The sequence below is a fragment of the Columba livia genome, chromosome 1 (assembly GCF_036013475.1).
Source record: "Columba livia isolate bColLiv1 breed racing homer chromosome 1, bColLiv1.pat.W.v2, whole genome shotgun sequence".
Classification (NCBI taxonomy): Eukaryota; Metazoa; Chordata; class Aves; order Columbiformes; family Columbidae; genus Columba; species Columba livia.
Window position 1 is genome coordinate 107,390,518 of NC_088602.1, and position 17,201 is coordinate 107,407,718.

The 17,201-nt window shown below is 41.3% G+C and overlaps 1 long non-coding RNA gene across 2 annotated transcripts in view; it reads right to left on the reverse strand.

Annotated features, from left to right (window-relative positions):
* The window catches only part of LOC110359672 (uncharacterized), a 206,390-nt gene that overhangs the window by 112,555 nt on the left and 76,634 nt on the right, over positions 1-17,201 (reverse strand). Inside the window, exon 4 of one of the 2 annotated variants that reach the window (XR_010474211.1) lies at positions 5,121-9,392. The exons of the other annotated variant lie outside the window; for it this stretch is intronic. This is a non-coding gene — a long non-coding RNA (uncharacterized LOC110359672). Of the gene's footprint in view, positions 1-5,120; positions 9,393-17,201 lie in introns of those variants that run through there. 2 annotated transcript variants of the gene reach the window in all.

Below are 17,201 nucleotides of genomic sequence, written 5' to 3' on the forward strand. Positions count from 1 at the left end.
GCATCTGTTTCGCTTTTTCCCTTCTCTTCAAAAACTAATGAGTGAATCATTCTTCCTAATTCTCACTTATGACGGGATCCTTCCTGGGATCTGTGCTTTTTGCATCACTTTAAGTCTTCAGACTCCTGAAACTGTCAAAGGACAGAGCACTCACTGAGGCACTGCAGAAGGGCTCTCTGGCCTTAGATCATCCTACCTAACTTTATACTTGTGATGAGAGTTCAGTTCCTCAAACTCTTTCTATATTCAGTGAAAGAGACAGGCATCTCCAAAAATGTATTTCAGACAAGATCATTGAGCCTGCCTGTTTCTCATAATTAATTATAAAGGAAACAAAATGAGTCCATAATTGTGTTCTGTACTACTAATCTAGTCTGTATAACCAGACAAGAATCTGCTTCCCAGCTTCCAAGGGCTGTTTATATGACTTGGTTGTCTCATGGTGGAAGTAGGGCTGACCACACATTAGCCCAGTTCTGCTCTCCATTTCATACTTTATCTTCCATGCAAAGGAAGCCCAGGAAAAGGTGGAAAGGAGTGGGGCATCATGCTACATGCCATGAGGTCCCCAGCACAATCCTTGGGGAGCACTTGCCTTGTTAAAATAATAGTTATGCAACAGGCTCATGTTCAACCAGCTTCTGTCTTTATTTTCTTTCTGTCATGGCATGATATGTTCCTGGTACAAACTGTTCATTTCTGTGTGGGAAAAGAGAGTCTGGACTGGCTGCATTCACCTGCTTGAAGATATGAGCACTGCAGGTTTCAGCAAGGGTGGAAGACAGCTTTGGACCTACATCCTGAAGCATCATTTAAACCAGTGACACAAAGCATGAATGGTATCTCATGTGGTCACAGGCATGACAGCAGCTCCTGGGGACAATCTCAAGATCTACCCCAGCAAGGTGTGGCCACTATAACATGGAGGTCAGCACAATATTAACTTACAACCTCCCCTGCTTGTGAGTTCAAAGCCAACACTCAATGGTATTCTGGCAGCACTGGGGCTGCTTATGTTAATGTTGGCTCAGGTGTGCCTTCACAAACTGTGTACACAGTGAAGACTACAGTGTACAGAGCTCCTAAGCAGAACAAGCTTTATTCTCTCTCTTTGTTCAAAGAGGAAGCAAAACCACCTAGTTCCTTGAAGCAAACTATGCTTTAACACTGCTCCAGTTTGAAGCAAACAAACCACAGTATTATTCAACTTGTTCATCACGAGTGCTGAGGTGCTCTTAACAAAAGCAGTTCCTTAAAACTGCATAAAAAGTAAGGGAAATATGCCCTGCAAAAGGGTTAAACATCATGTTAGCTTCCCATAGGCAGAGCTTCAGGAACACTGAACAGATTTTTTTTGAGCATGGAACCTTTTCCAAGATACTCTGAGGACAGTTCCAGAAAACAATTTTCAAGACAACATGATTAAGTTTAAATGGAGCTCACTTAAACTAAATGGGACTTATATAGATAATGATCTGCACACATTATTCCAGGGGATATAAAGCTAATTTCTAGACTGCTCCCATGAGGAGAAAAAGAATGTATACTCACAGCTATTGAGAAGCATGCTTGCAAATAACACAGAGGTGGGAAATACTGGATTTTTAATGGGTTTGAAAAGCTACATTATTTATAAATTCCATGGTGGGCAAAAGCACAAACGTAACTCTTTGTTTTTAAATACAGCCATATAAAACACTTTTCAAAGGATAAAGTCCAAACTATACATCAAGTCAGTCAATCAATATTCTGCAGCAGAGCCTGCATAGTTACTTTTTTCTGTGCTGTAATAGGGCTACATTGTGCTTTATGGCCGTCATTAATTATTAAGATAGTTTCCTGCATTAGCATGCATCCATACATAGCACTTGCTATCAGTCTTCTCAGGTCAGCGTCTTTCCCACTGACTTGTGTCTGTCTCGTGGCTATCCATCTAGGCCCTCCAGCATTCCCCTGGGATTGCAATCAAACACTGTGCAATGTTTCCCTGGCTTACTGGTTAATCTGCCTCCTAAGTCCTTGAGTCTTTTGCAACCAAAAGCAACCTGTCTACACTTTATTATAAAGAAATACCAGGGAGTTTCAGCCATGTTTCTGAATGAATACAGCTTTGCCTTCCTCCAGTTATATTAGGTTAGCTGCTGGTGCAGAGCTTTTAATGCAACAAAATGACAAGATAGACACAACTTGTCACCAGTGGGAGCTCACTCAAACCAGTCTATAGCAGTGGTTGCTCCACAAACAGGTATTTTTAACTATGGTTTAGCTGTTTACCGGGAATATTGTTGAGTCGCTTGAGACCTCTAGTATTTTGAGTTCTTAACACCCAAGACATACGAAAATCAATGTGGAAAACTGTCCTAAGGTAAGCAGTCCTTCATTTTCAGCTCTTACAAGACATGAATTCACTTTCCAAAGAATAGTATTTTGGCATATGGTTTTGCCTATTTTTTAAATGTAAACTCACATCTTTTGTCCTACATTCTTGTAACTGTTATACAAATTATCTTTCTGTTTTATTTTCTCCTTTTAAGTGCTTTCTCTTTTCAGCTGCATCCTGGCCTTGTCTTATGTACAATGAGAGAAACAGTGCCTGCTTTTAACATCTGTTTTTTCTCATATCTAGCTGGCTTCAATTTATTCATATTAGCTTGGTCATGATTCTTCATAAGAGTAAACACAAGAAGTGATCTACATTATTTTCTGGTATGGTTAATAAATAGCATCTAGATACTGACTTGTACACAGAAGGTGTAGACACACATCTGAAGCATTTCAATTTGTACTTACAGTTTTCTCAGTGTTTAATGCTACCTATCTTTAAGTGTCAACAGCATTTGAGAGAGAATTTCTGAAGAATTTGTAATTTTTTTTTTTTTAAAAGGCATTTTTAACAGTATTATTTTCATTATTTCACATTATTATTGTCAGGGTCATCTGTCCATATTAGATCCTAACTCTCCTTCTTTGCAGCACTGCATGTCATTGCAGCCAAAAAAAAAACCACAAAAAAACGACATAGGGATGGAATGACTTATTTTGACTTATTTGGTAGGTGACAGTCCTTGAACATACTCATTTAGTATTCAAAGCTGCATCACTTGTCCCTGTCCCTTTCTGACTCAACAGTTTTTATCCCAAAGGAAGAATTTCTGAAAAAGTAATAAGCTAGCAAAAGCAGGGCTCATTTTAGAATTACGGTTTTATTAGCCACCACTACTGATCTGCAGTTATCACTTCCACAGTTCCCCATGGGTGAAACATAAAAGGCACTTAAGAATACCTAGCAACAGTACACAACAGGTTAGGACAGAGAGTGAAGAACAAAAACTTCAATAGGAATTAATGTAGGTGGTAAATAACAGTCTCATTGATATTTAGTCATGAAACAGGGTTTAGCATTTCTACTCTCATGCAAAGCTCCAGAAAGCCTTTCTGTTGGAATGATAAAGGACTCAGCATTCCGATTCAACGTGAATCACGCAAAGCCATTTATTACAGAAACAAGCCTCCTTATATATGCAACTATATTCTAATCACGCGTCCACGCTCCAAGCATGGATGCGCTAAATGAGTATCATGGGCTGTCCATGTGCGGGAGTCTCACTTATGATACGTCCGATGATTCACGCCACGCCAGGACCCTGCTGATTGAGGAACGCTCCTCTTTCTCACAGCAGATTCTATTCTCAGCTTCTCGAAGCGGTCTTGAGACTCCTTTGAGCCTGACTAATTCAGCAACAAATCTTTATCTATCAAAACCCCTCCACATCTTTCAGCACCCTAATAAGCCTGTCATTAGGTTTTACACACTCGCACTCTGACTGCCACTTTGCTCAGGATGAACCCACTAATCCACTCATGGTTGCCCAGTTTACTTGAGGTCTCCATCACAAAGCAGTTAGGTGTGATTCTGCTTTAAAAAATCCCAGTTAGATCTCACTAGGGTGAACATGAAGGAGACCGATCACTTTCCAATGTAATGCTCTTGAAGAAATTGCATTCATTCCTTCACTAGGCACATCTAAAAAGAAAAATCAGAGCTCCTTTTTTTGCCTAAAGACCACATGGGTTTAAAGTTCAGTTGCACTGTGACACTGCAGGACACAGCCTGATTCTTCATGGCATCGCCCCTCATGGACAGTGGTTTGCAGCTGTGCAAAACTGAGAGCAGAACATCTGTGTATATTGGTCTGTGCTTTGGGCATGTTTTGTACTCCATAACGGACATCCTGAACTTTGTGGGAGCAGAAACAACTGCACAGGAAGAGCAAGATTATATAAGAATGTAACAACATATTCTTTCTCTTTTTTTCTTTTTTTTTTTTTTTTTAGTGTTAGTTTTGATTTAATTAGACTTCGTGGTTTCCTGAGATAGGTATGGGAAAGACCTCCTAAATACCACCCCTTTCCTCTGGGTATGCTAAAGACTTGGAAGTATCTGTGTGGAGGAAATTCATATATATAGCTAGCTCTAATTAAAGAGAGAATATTGAAAAAGATGAACCACTTGCATAACAATTTAAATAAGAGTGCAGTATGAAGCACAACCTTCAGTCAAATCAGTCTATCAACTACTTTCATGTGCTGTTTTGTAAGACAACTTACCGTGACTTTCTTATTGTTCAATGGGCACTAAGAAAAAAAAATCTAGTTTACCATAATTATCAGAGATTTTTTTAAATCTTCTTATTATTATTCTAATTATCCTGTTGATACTAACCAATTTAGGCTTTCCAACAATATTATCAAACTTCTAAGAAAATTACATAAAGATGCATAAAAAACTGCGGAATATATTTTTTAAATAATTTCTAGTCCCTCTTCAGGCTAAGTCAGCACCTGAAAATTCAGTCTAGGTCTGAGATTCTCCGTGCTGAGGAGTGTGCATACTTCAAAAACTTGGTATGTACATATTTCAAAAGCTCAGAACAGTTAGAGTCTAGAAAATTACAGTAAAACTGATCAGCTCAAATCCCATGATGCTGCAGTCAAAGACAGGAAGTATTCATTGGGTCAAATATTTATAAAAGCTGTAAAATAGCCTTCAGGTGACCATCCCTAAGTTACAGTGACAAAACTCCTCAAGTAAATGAGTTTAGGATATAGCAAAGATACTGTATATTTGCATAATTTTATTTCAGTTGCCATTAATTCACTTCAAATAACAAACTCATCAGTTTACAGATACAGGAAGTACTGTTTTATACAAAGATTAGTGTTAGTAAAGCTTCTTCCATTCTAAAACATGCTATGGTTTGTAAAACATTCTACATACTGAAAACAAGGAGTACAAGCTTCTTGAGCACAATCACTTATTTTTGCATATCGGCATATTGTGACACAAGTTTTTGTTTCCAGCCAGCATCTGCTACTGTCTCAGCATCTGCAGACTTGCTGGCTATATTATGATATTATATCTGATGATGATGGCATGACTGGCTGGGGAGATGAGGAAAGAGCAGTGGATGTTGTCTACCTTGACTTCAGCAAGGTTTTTGACACTGTCTCCCATAACATCCTCATAGGTAAGCTCAGAAAGTGCAGGCTGGATGAGTAGACAGTGAGATGGACTGAGAACTGGCTGGATAGCAGAGCTCAGAGGGTTGTGATTAATGGTGTAGAGTCTGGTTGGAGGCCTGTAGTTAGCGGGGTTCCACCAGGGTCAGTACTGGGTCCAGTCTTGTTCAGCCTCTTCAATGAGCTTGATGAAGAGACTGAGTCCACCCTCAGCTGATGACACCAAACTCGGAGAGGTGGCTGATGCACCAGAAGTCTGTCCTGCCATTCAGTGAGACCTGGATGGGCCAGAGAACTGGGTTGAGAGGAACCTGATGAAGTTCAACAAAGGCAAGTGTAGTGTCCTGCACCTAGGGAGGAATAACTCCATCCCCAGTACAGGTTAGGGGTTGACCTGCGAAAAAGCAGCTCTGTGGAGGATGTGGGAGTTAACCATGAACCAGCAATGTGCCTTTGTGGCCAAGAAAGCCAATGGTATCCTGGAGTGATAAAGAGGAGTTGTAACCAGCAGATCAAGGGAGGTTGTCCTGCCCCTCTACTCTGCCCTGGTGAGGCTGCATCTGGAGTACTGCGTCCAGTTCTGGACGACTGGAGAGAGTCAAATGGAGAGCTACAAAGGTAATTAGGGGACTGGGGCACCTTTCTTATGAGTAAAGGCTGAGAGAGCTGAGTCTGTTTAGCCTGGAGAAGAAAAGGCTGAGAGAGGATCTTGCCAATGATTATAAATATGTCAAGGCTAGGTGTCAAGAAGATGGGACCAGACTCTTTTCAGTGGTGCCCAGCAGCAGGATAAGGGGTAACAGGCACAAACTGAAACACAGGAAGTTCCATCTGAATATGAGGATAAATTTCTTTACTTCGAGGGTGCCAGAGCACTGGAACAGGCTGCCCAGAGAGGTTGTGGTTCCTCCTTCTCTGCGTATATTGAAAATCTATCTGGACATGATCTTTTGCAACCTGCTGTAGGTGAACCTGCTTTAGCATGGCGGTTAGCCTAGATGATCCCCTCAGGTCCCTTCCAACCCCAACCATTCTGCGATTATCAAACAGTAATGCAACTGTTTCTCTGAGTGTCAGGTTCTGCTTCCTTGTTGGGTGCCACAGTTTCTCTGTGAAGAGTAATATAACAGCATGTGTGAAACCAGAGGACACCAGAGCTGAATTATTGAGACTGAAATACTGGCACAATTCTGAAGGAAAAAATTAGTTTCCAGGAAATGCTCCTGTTTGTGCTCCATCATTACTGAGTGGGGTAGTGATAGCAGAAAGAGCTTTTGATTTCTCTGCCTACAGAAACTCTGTAGTACTGTATGTGCCCAATGATGATCCATGCACAGACTATGTAATTTGGTGAATACTGTGCGTAGTTCATGGAAATATTACACTGCAAAATAATAATAATAATTTCTTCTTTTGCAAAAGGAAGTTTTCTGAAAAAAACCTGCAAACTTATTTCAAAAATTCCCAGAGAATTAGAAGTTAAGAAACTAGTACAGAGTGATCACAAAGCCCCAAACATTAACTTCAGGTATACTAAACCTGCCTAATAACCCACATTCCCAACGTATCCCCAGGACACTCACAGTCTTCAGTGTACAGATCATGACAGCGTCTCTGAGAAAAGGTGAAGAATGAGTAACTCTTGTGCACACACACAGGCAACTTCAACCCTAAAAGGCAGGGTCACAGTTTTCTTAAAATGATTACCAATTTCGAATTCCTTGAGTAGTTTGTTTTCTCCACTTGAGAGATCCAAACAGTTTTGAGAGAGTGGTAAGCACCATCCCCTTGAAAGCTTGTGTAGTCCAAACCAGCTGATAACTTCAGAAAAATCTGGCATAACTTAAATTGTCCAAAATACCACAAGCCTTTGGGAAATCACATCTCCTACAGTTCAGGCGAGACATCTACTGACCAGACTGTCATTACCATTCACCTTGCTCTACACCTTCCTTGGAATGGCTATGCTGTCTGGAATTCAAGAACAGACCTCAATCTATAGGTAATGGAAAACGTGGATTCTGGAGACGTTTACGGTGTAGGTAGCAGTAAATCGTACTTGTATATAGTTTCCTTAGTCCTTCTCTCTCTTCCTTTCAAGCATTTTTACTATAGTTTGATCAGCATAGGTCAAGTTAAGGTCACATTGAAATTACAGCTGGTTGCCTAACATTTTCTCTGTGTATAATTCTTAAAAATTTCAAATATGTCAACACACAATAGCGTGACAGGAACTTATTAATAAATAAAATTAGTCAGAGAAAGGGCATCACCTGTTTTTGTTATTATAAAATGCCATCAGTTGTATGTGCTAAGTCCCCTGTATAGGATAATTTCTTCAGACATTTAAAGGCCATGTATTACTTATTTTACACAGTTACTACACAGCTGTCACATATTTGGATATTTTAAAGTAAGAGGTTAAGGAAAAAAAACAGTATTTCTTCAGTAAGCATCATTCTTTGGGTTTTTGTGGGTCCTTTTTAAGATGCTGAGGTTAGCCATGCTTTTCTGCCATTCTTATCAAATGAGCAGTTATCAGCGACACAGGAGGTGACAAAAGCCACACAGCTTATCTGAAGAGCAGCTTTCTGGAGGCGAACTGTCACCTGGACTGTGGCTCAAGGAACTTGAAATGTCTAGAAAATTATATTTAGAAGAAGTCCAGTGTTCCCTCCTGATCACTGGACATCCATAACAACACTTAAATGTAATCTCCAAAGACTGACACTGTTTTGACCTAAAAGCAGTACTGCAGAACTATAAGGAAATACAGCTTTGTCGTAATTTGAGTTAAAACACAGAAAAAAATGACAAATAGGATTTGGCTAACTTCTCGTTCCACTAACAAATGCTGGTGTTTTGAAATAAGTCAATCATTTTCTTAGTGTTTTTCAGGGTCTTCTTTTGGGGTAAAAAAATCACCATGACAGTATTCTGTGAAGCTCTAACTGTTGCTATCTAAACTCTGCTTGCGTGGTCCAAACTATGTTTTGAAATATTATGGCTAAAAACTACAGTTATTTTATAAATATATATGTATGGTTTTGGCTTAGCTAACAATACCTTCACTATATATTTCCTTCTATGGGTGTTACTAGGGCAGCAACAAAGCAATCTGTGCTGACAATCTCCACTCTCCTAAACCAACTTCAAATAGATTTCTCAAAGGCCACTCATTACTAGTGTGAAATTCTTATCTCCCTTCTAGTTGGCTGACACAAACAACTGTTCCATACTATCTCAGTTGCAAATTAATCAAGTTCCATCTTAAGACAGGGCAAGTCACTGCTACCCTTAACATCAGTGGCACCTGTTCCTCCACTCTTTACAAGGAGCTTTCAAAGCACAGAAGGACTCACAAGTGCACAGCTGTATAGTGAACTATACTGGACTAAGATACCTGTTGCATTACCTGAGGAGATGGCATCTGGATTGTGAAGGAAACATATGATAAGGTGTACAGCTGGTTTGGGAGACAACATTAAAAAATGTCTGGTTTGCTGTTGAGATTTTTTTCCTTTTTTTTTTTTTTTAAGTGCCATTATAGAAGGAATCTACTTCATTCTCCTTGTTCTGCCCCACCTTGGATATTAGGTCTCATCCAAATATAGCAGGAGATCTCCAAGAAAAGCAACTATTTGCAACAGCCCTGCTTCTAAAAGAAGGCATTTTGGAAGAAAGATTATTGAACAGATGTTTGATGTGTCAGCCGTCAGAGGTAGTGATTTAAACCTGGAGAGAAAGTACAACATTCTTCCTCCTTCCCCTGCAACTTTCCACATCTCCAGCTTGTCAATCGCACCTCCATTACCACTTTAATTGAATCAATGTAGTTCACTGTCTGCAAGTAGCCTTCCCAGGAGATTGATCTGTTAATGAAAAAAAACATTAAGGCATTTGAGGAGGTATTATGTTTTTAGAGAAGAACGGGATTGCTTTCTAAAACATAGTGGGAGGTTTCTTATATGTACCTGTGGTGTTAAAATGAAACATGCACTTGACTGAATATCTTAGGATGTCACAAGAAGGTGAAACCAACTATGTCAAAGTGCATATATAAAAGACAATTTTTATTTAAATATATCTCTACTTATATTAAGACATTTAAACTCTGATACAGAAAACTAATTGGAGAAAACATTTGCTCTTCAAAGATGAATTTTTGAAGCTGAAAATATTCTTCAAAATTCATCAAATGTAAACAGAAAACCATGCCAAACATTACTTATCATAGAATCTTAACTTTTTAATCTGACAATACACAACATTCCATCATCTACGCAAATTTTGGTACCATTTGACACATACAAATCTAAAGGCTAATGCTGGAATTGAGTGAAATACAATTATGTTTGAAAAGAATCATCAAACTAACAAACTTGATCATAGATTCAGTCTGTAACATGGAGAAGACAACTGATTCAGCACTAATAAACATAGAAAGTTGGAACAATATCAATTCTTGCTATTAGACTCGATAACCTCACTTATCCCAATGGAAGTACACTGTCATCAACACCTCTGGAGTTTCTCATTTCAGAAAACAAAAAATAAAACAAAGCAAACAAACAAACAAACAAAACCCCAACCAAAAAAAAAACGAACACAAAAAAAACCCACATTTTCAGCCTCACTTTTGAAACTCCATTTAAAAGACCATGGACTATTGGAACATTTGTGGAGTGCAGTTTGGAACTCAGGATATTAACTGAATTGGCATTACAGCAGACGCAGGTTTTTTAGACTTTTTTTTTTTTTTTGCCAGTAAGTCAGTCACTCTCCCTTCTCCAGCACTCTATTGTATATTCAAGTGAGTTTTTAGGACTTCATCTGCCAATGGCAAACAAAATCTTGCTACTTGAAGTTACTGCAGGACACAGCTCTGCCAGTCTACAGGGATCTGGGAAAGGACCAGACATGTTTGTTGTTCAGGCAACTGAGTGCATTCTCTCTAGCTCACAGACTATATATGTTGTTTACATTCCCCAACCTAAATATCAAATCAGACATCTGGAAAACATGTCTGAATAGTCTTGCTTTGTATTTGTCACAGAAAAATCTAGTATCGACAAAAAATTCTCAGTTTGAAGAGCTTTTTCATCTTTAAAGCTTTAAATATATTTAGTAATGTTTAAATATGGACCATCCAAACCTTTAACTAAAAATGCACCTGAAGTAAAGTGTATGGATTTACTTAGGTGCAGGCTGTACATTATTAAGGAATAAGCAATAAGATGATGAAATGGCCCAAGAGGTTCTCTCCCACTTGGAGACAGAAGTAAAGCAGAAAATGTTTCTATTTCTTTTCTGTTGACTTCTTTAGTTAACTATTCAGATAGGATTAACTAACACAGTAGTTTTTGTCCTAGTTATGATAGATAGAAAAGCTCTGGTTTTATGTAAAATTAGTTTTCTTAATAACAGAAAAATTAAGTTAAATGTAGCCTATGTGTGAAGAATTATTGACAGCCCCTATGTAGCTAGTAGCTACTACTTCAAAGCTCTCTGGTGGCAATATCTTACAAATATGCCAGATTTTAAACAATTCCTTATCCATTCAAAGTCTCGTTTTAACTTCCATTCTTTATTAAAAGCCAGATAGTGCACAATCTTTACGCAGGTACAGAAACAGGGGCAAAAACTTTGGTGCAAATCTGAGAAAATAACTTGACACATGACATATGAAGCAGCGGGAGAAAGCTCTCATTTGAAGTGGTCTGATAACTCTCAAAGCTTTTTCTACATGCAACTCCTAAACAAGTCATAGAATCATAGAATCATTAGGTCGGAAAAGATCTCTAAGATCATTGAGTCCAACTGTTACCCTAACACTGTCAAGTCCACCACTAAACCATGTCCCTAATTGCTACACCTACACATCTTCTAAACACCTCCAGGGATGATGACTCAACCACTTCTCTGGGCAGCCTGTTCCAGTGCTTCACAACCCTTTCTGTGAGCAAATTTTTCCTAATATCCAATCTAACCTTCCCCTGGCACAACTTTAGGCCATTTCTTCTTGTCCTATCAGTTGTTCCTTGGGAGAAGAGACCAACACCCTCCATACTACAACATCCTTTCAGGTAGTTGTAGACAGCAATAAGGTCTCCCCTCAGCCTCCTTTATTCTCCAGGCTAAACAGCCCCAGTTCCCTCAGCTGCTCCTCATCAGACTTGAGCTCCAGACCCCTCACCAGCTTCATTGCCCTTCTCTGACCTTTCTCCAGCACCTTTCTTGTTGTGAGGGCCCCAAAACCAAACACAGAATTCAAGATGCAGCCTCACCAGTGCCAAGTACAGGGGGACGATCACATGCCTAGTCCCGCTGGCTGCACTATTTCTGATACAAGCCAGGATGCTGTTGACCTTCTCGGCCACCTGGACACACTGCTGGCTCATGTTCAGCCAGCTGCCAACCAACACCTCAAGGTCCTACCCCACCAGGCAGCTTTCCAGCCACTCTTCCCCAAGCATGTAGCACTGCCTGGGGTTGTTGTGGCCCAAGTGAAGGACCCAGCACTTGACTTTGTTAAAGCTCATACAGCTGGCCTTGGCCCGTCGACCCAGCCTGACCAGATCTCTCTCTACAGCTTTCCTACCCTCAAGAAGATCAACACTCCCACTCAACTTGGTGTCATCTGCAAACTAACTGAGGGTGCACTCGATCCCCTAGTCCAGGTTGTTTATAAAGATATTAAACAGAACTGGCCCCGACGCTGAGCCCTGGGGAACACCACTTGTGACTGGCCACCAACTGGGTTTAACTCCATTCACCCCAACTGGCCATCCAGCCGGTTTCTTACCCAGCAAAGAGTACACCTGTCCAAGACATGAGTGGACAGTTTCTCCAGGAGAATGCTGTGGGAAACAGTGGCAAAGACTTCATTAAAGTCTGGGTAGACAACATCCATAGCCTTTCACTTATCCACTAAGCAGGTCACCTTGTCATAGAATACAAATACTTCAGCTCATACCTTTCTCAGTCTCTGTCAACTCATTCTCCTCCATCAACAGAATTCTCAGACAGTATTAGTATCAAGAAAGACAAGCAGAATTGCCAGTCTACCACTGAAGACCCCATGGCACCTCCTGCACCTTTGCCTTCTTTGAGGAACACAAAATAAGACAATGGGAGCCCCAAGAATGCATTATGGCTTTACTTTCCTACTCTTGCAGCCAAAAAAAAAAAGAGTCTCTGTGTCCCTGGGGTCAAGCAGGAACATGACTCCTGGAGTTACCTGTTGATCCTTTCCAGACAAAGCAGCTCCTCACACTTTTTTTTGCTCCTATCACACAATATAGCTCTGACCATCCATAGGAAATTACCTCTCTAGCACCTGCACTCCAGATACTTTGACTTATTTGGCCACCAGCTACTCTATGTTAACATTCTTTTTTCTCAATATAGAGAATTGTCTTTTGATCATCATCAAGGACACCTGGCTATGAAGGTGCTGCTAATGAATTTTTACTGAGCAGTGGCATCCATTATTTATTACCAAAACTGATGTGGGGTCTACAGCAGAAACTGACATCAGCAGTCAGTCCATATCCGTCTCTGATACCTGAAAATCCAAAAGAAAACCACTTTTGCTCTTCTTCTTATCTGTTGTTTATTTTGCCATTGGTATTTTGTTTGTTTGTTTGCTTGTTTTTTTGCTGGGCTTACTGTATTCTTAGTTTTAAAACTATTACTGGTTTCATTACAGAAAGAATGCTAATAGATTTGTTTTTGCAGTACACTGCATTTTGCACAATAACTAAACACAGCAATTGTATAATGGCATGTTACACATAGAAGACAGTTAAAGTATGTTGCTTTTGTTACACCTTGCTATCTGGCAGAAATTCTTATACACATTTTCCTATAGACTGTGGACAGTATGAATATGGATGGAATAAGAGCTAAGGAATATTGGGCTTTTGTGACAAGGTTTTGATAGCAGAAGGGGCTGAAAGGGTAACTTCTGCAAGAAGAAACCAGAAGCCGCCCTCATGTTGAGCAGAGCTAGTTCCAGCTGGCTCCAAGACAGACCGGCTGCTGGCCAAAGCAGCCAATCAGCAATGTTGGTAGTGCCTCTGTGATAACATATTTATAAAAGGGTAAAAAAGCTGTGCAACAGCAGCTGGGGAAGACGAGTGAGAATATTTGAGAGAAACAACTACGCAGGTATCAGGGTCAGTGAAGAAGGAGAGGCAGAAGGTGCTCCAGGTGCTGGAGCAGAGATTCCCTTGCAGTTCCTGGAGAAGATTGTAGTGAAGCAGGCTGTCCCCCTGTAGTGCATGGAGGACCACGGTGGAGCAGATATCTACCTGCAGCCCATGGAGAACCCACGTTGGAGAAGGCTCCTGGCAGGAACTGTGGCCTAAGAAGAGGAGCCCATAGTGAAGCATGTTTGCTGGTGAGGCGTGGAATGACCTTACAACCCTTGAGGTTATAAGGAAGGTATATAGTTATTTATGACGCCGGACACACAGGGAATCATTTCCCCTAATACGTGTGTAAAATTACAGTAGCTGTGAGCTTGGTTAAATGCAGTAAAGTGTTACATATTCATGAAAGTTTTAGGAACACCTATACATATTCATAACCTGTCCCTGAGAAGGCGGTTCTTATTACAATGAGTTCCGGGAGACCATTTCCATAGTCTGCATCTCTGGTTCCTCCTGGTTGCAGCTGCGCAGTGATCGTGAACCCGGGTCCTCCTTCTCTGTACATGGTCACCTTTGGTCCAGTGTGATGAGTTGGTTAGGTCTTAGACTGCTGAGTTGGTTAAAACTGGCATATCTCCTGTCCTGTTCCCAAGTTTCTGTAATCTAGTTCACCCAAGGATGCATCAAGGATGCACCCGATGATTATTATTTTTGCAAGGCATCAGTGAAGTGCTGTTTTTCGTACAATAAGTTACACAGAGTTAAGCAAGGCTAGGCAATAGTGATGTGGGTTAAAGGGTTAGCTCTCTAAGTGTCTTTAGTGATGTGGGGTAGGGTTAGTTCCTTAAGTGTCAAGGGTTAGTTTTTTAAGTGTTAATTAGGTAATTGTCAGTTCCCTGTATCACTGGCAGGACCTGTGACTCTGCATGTGACCCATGCTGGAGCAGTTCATTCCTGAAGGACTGCTCACCATGGGAAGGATCTGTGCTAGAGAAGTTGGTGAAGGACAGTATCCCATTGATGGGACACCACACTGGAGCAAGGGAAGAGCATGAGGAGGAAGGAGCAGCAGAGACAAAGTGTTGTGGATTGACTGCACCCACCATTAACCATCTCCTGAGATGTTCAGGGGGAAGGTGGTAGAGAAGCTGGGAGTAAAGCTGAGCCTAGGAAGAAGGGAGGGAGGGAGGGATGGAAGTAAAGTGTTTTTAGATTTATTCTTATTTCTTATTATCCTGCTCTGTTACTAATCAGCAATAAATTAAATTAATTTCCTCAAGCTAAGTCTGTTTTGCCTGTGATGGCAATTGTTGAGTGATCTCCCTGTCTTTATCTTGACCAATGAGTTTTCGTATTTTCTGCCCCTGTCCTGTTGAGGAGGGGGAGTGACAGAGCTGCTTGGTGGGCACCTGGTAGCCAGTCAAGGTCAACCTACCTTATGGTTAACCTTAAGGTTAACCATAAGAATAAAAAATGTCATTTTCTAGAGTATTCTTATCTCCTGGGTTGTTCAGGTAGATGCCTGGCACAGATATGTGACTGAATGCCATATGTACAAGATGACAGCCAGAGATATTCAAAGGGTCTTTGAACGCGAACTTCTCAATTGGGTGTTTTATTCTTCAGGACAGATGAAGAGAACCATAGGTATGGTATGCATATCCTATTTCTTGTTAAGTAAAATTAAGAAAAGGGAAATCACAGAATTACAGAATTATTAGGTTTGGAAGGGACCTCTGGAGATCATCTAGTCCAACTCACCTGCTAAAGCAGGATCACTTACAGCAGGTTGCACAGGATCATATCCGGATTGGTCTTGAGTGTCTCCAGAGAAGGAGACTCCTCAGCCTCTCTGGGCAGCCTGTTCCAGCGCTCTGGTACCCCCAAAGTAAAGAAGTTTCTCCTCATATTCAGATGGAACCTTCTATACTTGAGTCTGTGCCTGTTGCCCCTCATCCTATTATTGGATGCCACTGACCTCTTGACATCCACGCTTGAGATATTTATGAACATTGATAAGATCTTCTCTCAGACTTCTCCAGGCTGAACAGACCCTGAACAGCTCTCTCAGTGTCTCCTCATAAGAAAGGTGCTCTAGGCCTCTAATCATCTTCATAGCCTACCACTGGACTCCCTCCAGTAATTCCTTGTCCTTCTAAAACTGGGGAGCCCAGGAATGGACACAGTACTCCAGATGCAGCCTCACTAGGGCAGAGTAGAGGGGGAGGAGAATATCCCTCAACCTGCTGGTCACACCCTTCCTAATGAACCTCAGGATACCCTTGGCCTTCTTGGCCACAAAGGCACATTGCTGACTCATGGTTAACATGAGTTGACATGGTCAACATGGTTCACCAGAACTCCCAAGTCCTTCTCTGCAGTGCTGCTTTCCAGCAGGTCCTTACCAGTACTGGTGCCTGGGATTATTCCTCCTCAGGTGCAGGAGTCCACATTTGCCCTTGTTAAACTTCATTAGGTTCTTCCCTGCCCAGTCCTCCAGCCTGTCCAGATCTCACTGAATGGCAGCACAGTCTTCCGGTGTGTCAGCCCTTCCTCCTAGTTTGGTATCATCAGCAAACTTGCTGAGGGTGCTCTCAGTCTCTTCATCCAGGTCATCAATGAACAGATTGAACAGGACTGGACCTAACACTGACCCCTGGGGAACCCCACTAACTACAGGCCTCCAACAAGGCTTTGCACCATTGGTCACAACCCTCTGAGCACTGCCATCCAGCCAGTTCATGATCCCTCTCACCGTGTATTCATCCAGCCCGCACTTCCTGAGCTTGCCTATGAGCAGCTTATGAGAGACGGTGTCAAAAGCCTTGCTGAAGTCAAGGTAGACAATGTCCACTGCTCTTCCCTCATCTACCCAACCAGTCATACCATCATGGAAGGCTATCAGGTTGGTGAAACATGAGTTCTCTTTGGTGAACCCATGCTGACTACTCCTGATAACCTTCTTTTCCTCCACATGCTTGAAGATGACATCCAGAATGAGCTGTTCCATCACCTTTCCAGGGATGGAAGTGAGGCTGACTGGCTTGTAGTTTTCTGGGTCGTTCTTCTTGCCCTTTTTGAAGACTGGAGTGACATTTGCATTCTTCCAGTCCTCAGGCACCTCTCCTGTTGTCTAAGACCTTTCAAAGATGATGGAGAGTGACTTTGCAATAACATCTGCCAACTCTCTCAGCATTCATGGGTGCACCCCATTGGGGCCCATGGATTTGTGTTTGTCCAGTTTTTCTAAACAATCTTTAACCTGATCTTCCTAAACCAAGGGTAAGTCTTTCTCTTGCCAGATTTTCTCTTCTATCTGTAGGGTCTGGGATACCTGAGGGCCAGTTTTAGCAGTAAAGATGGAAGCAAAGAAGGCATTCAGTACCTCTGCCTCTCTGTATCATCCATTACCAGGGTATCCTCCTCAATCAGCAGTGGACCTACATTTTCCCTAACCTTTTTTTTGCTGCTGAAATCTTCATGTTCAGCTCTACCTGTGGCAGTTCAAGAAAATTCCAAACAGTT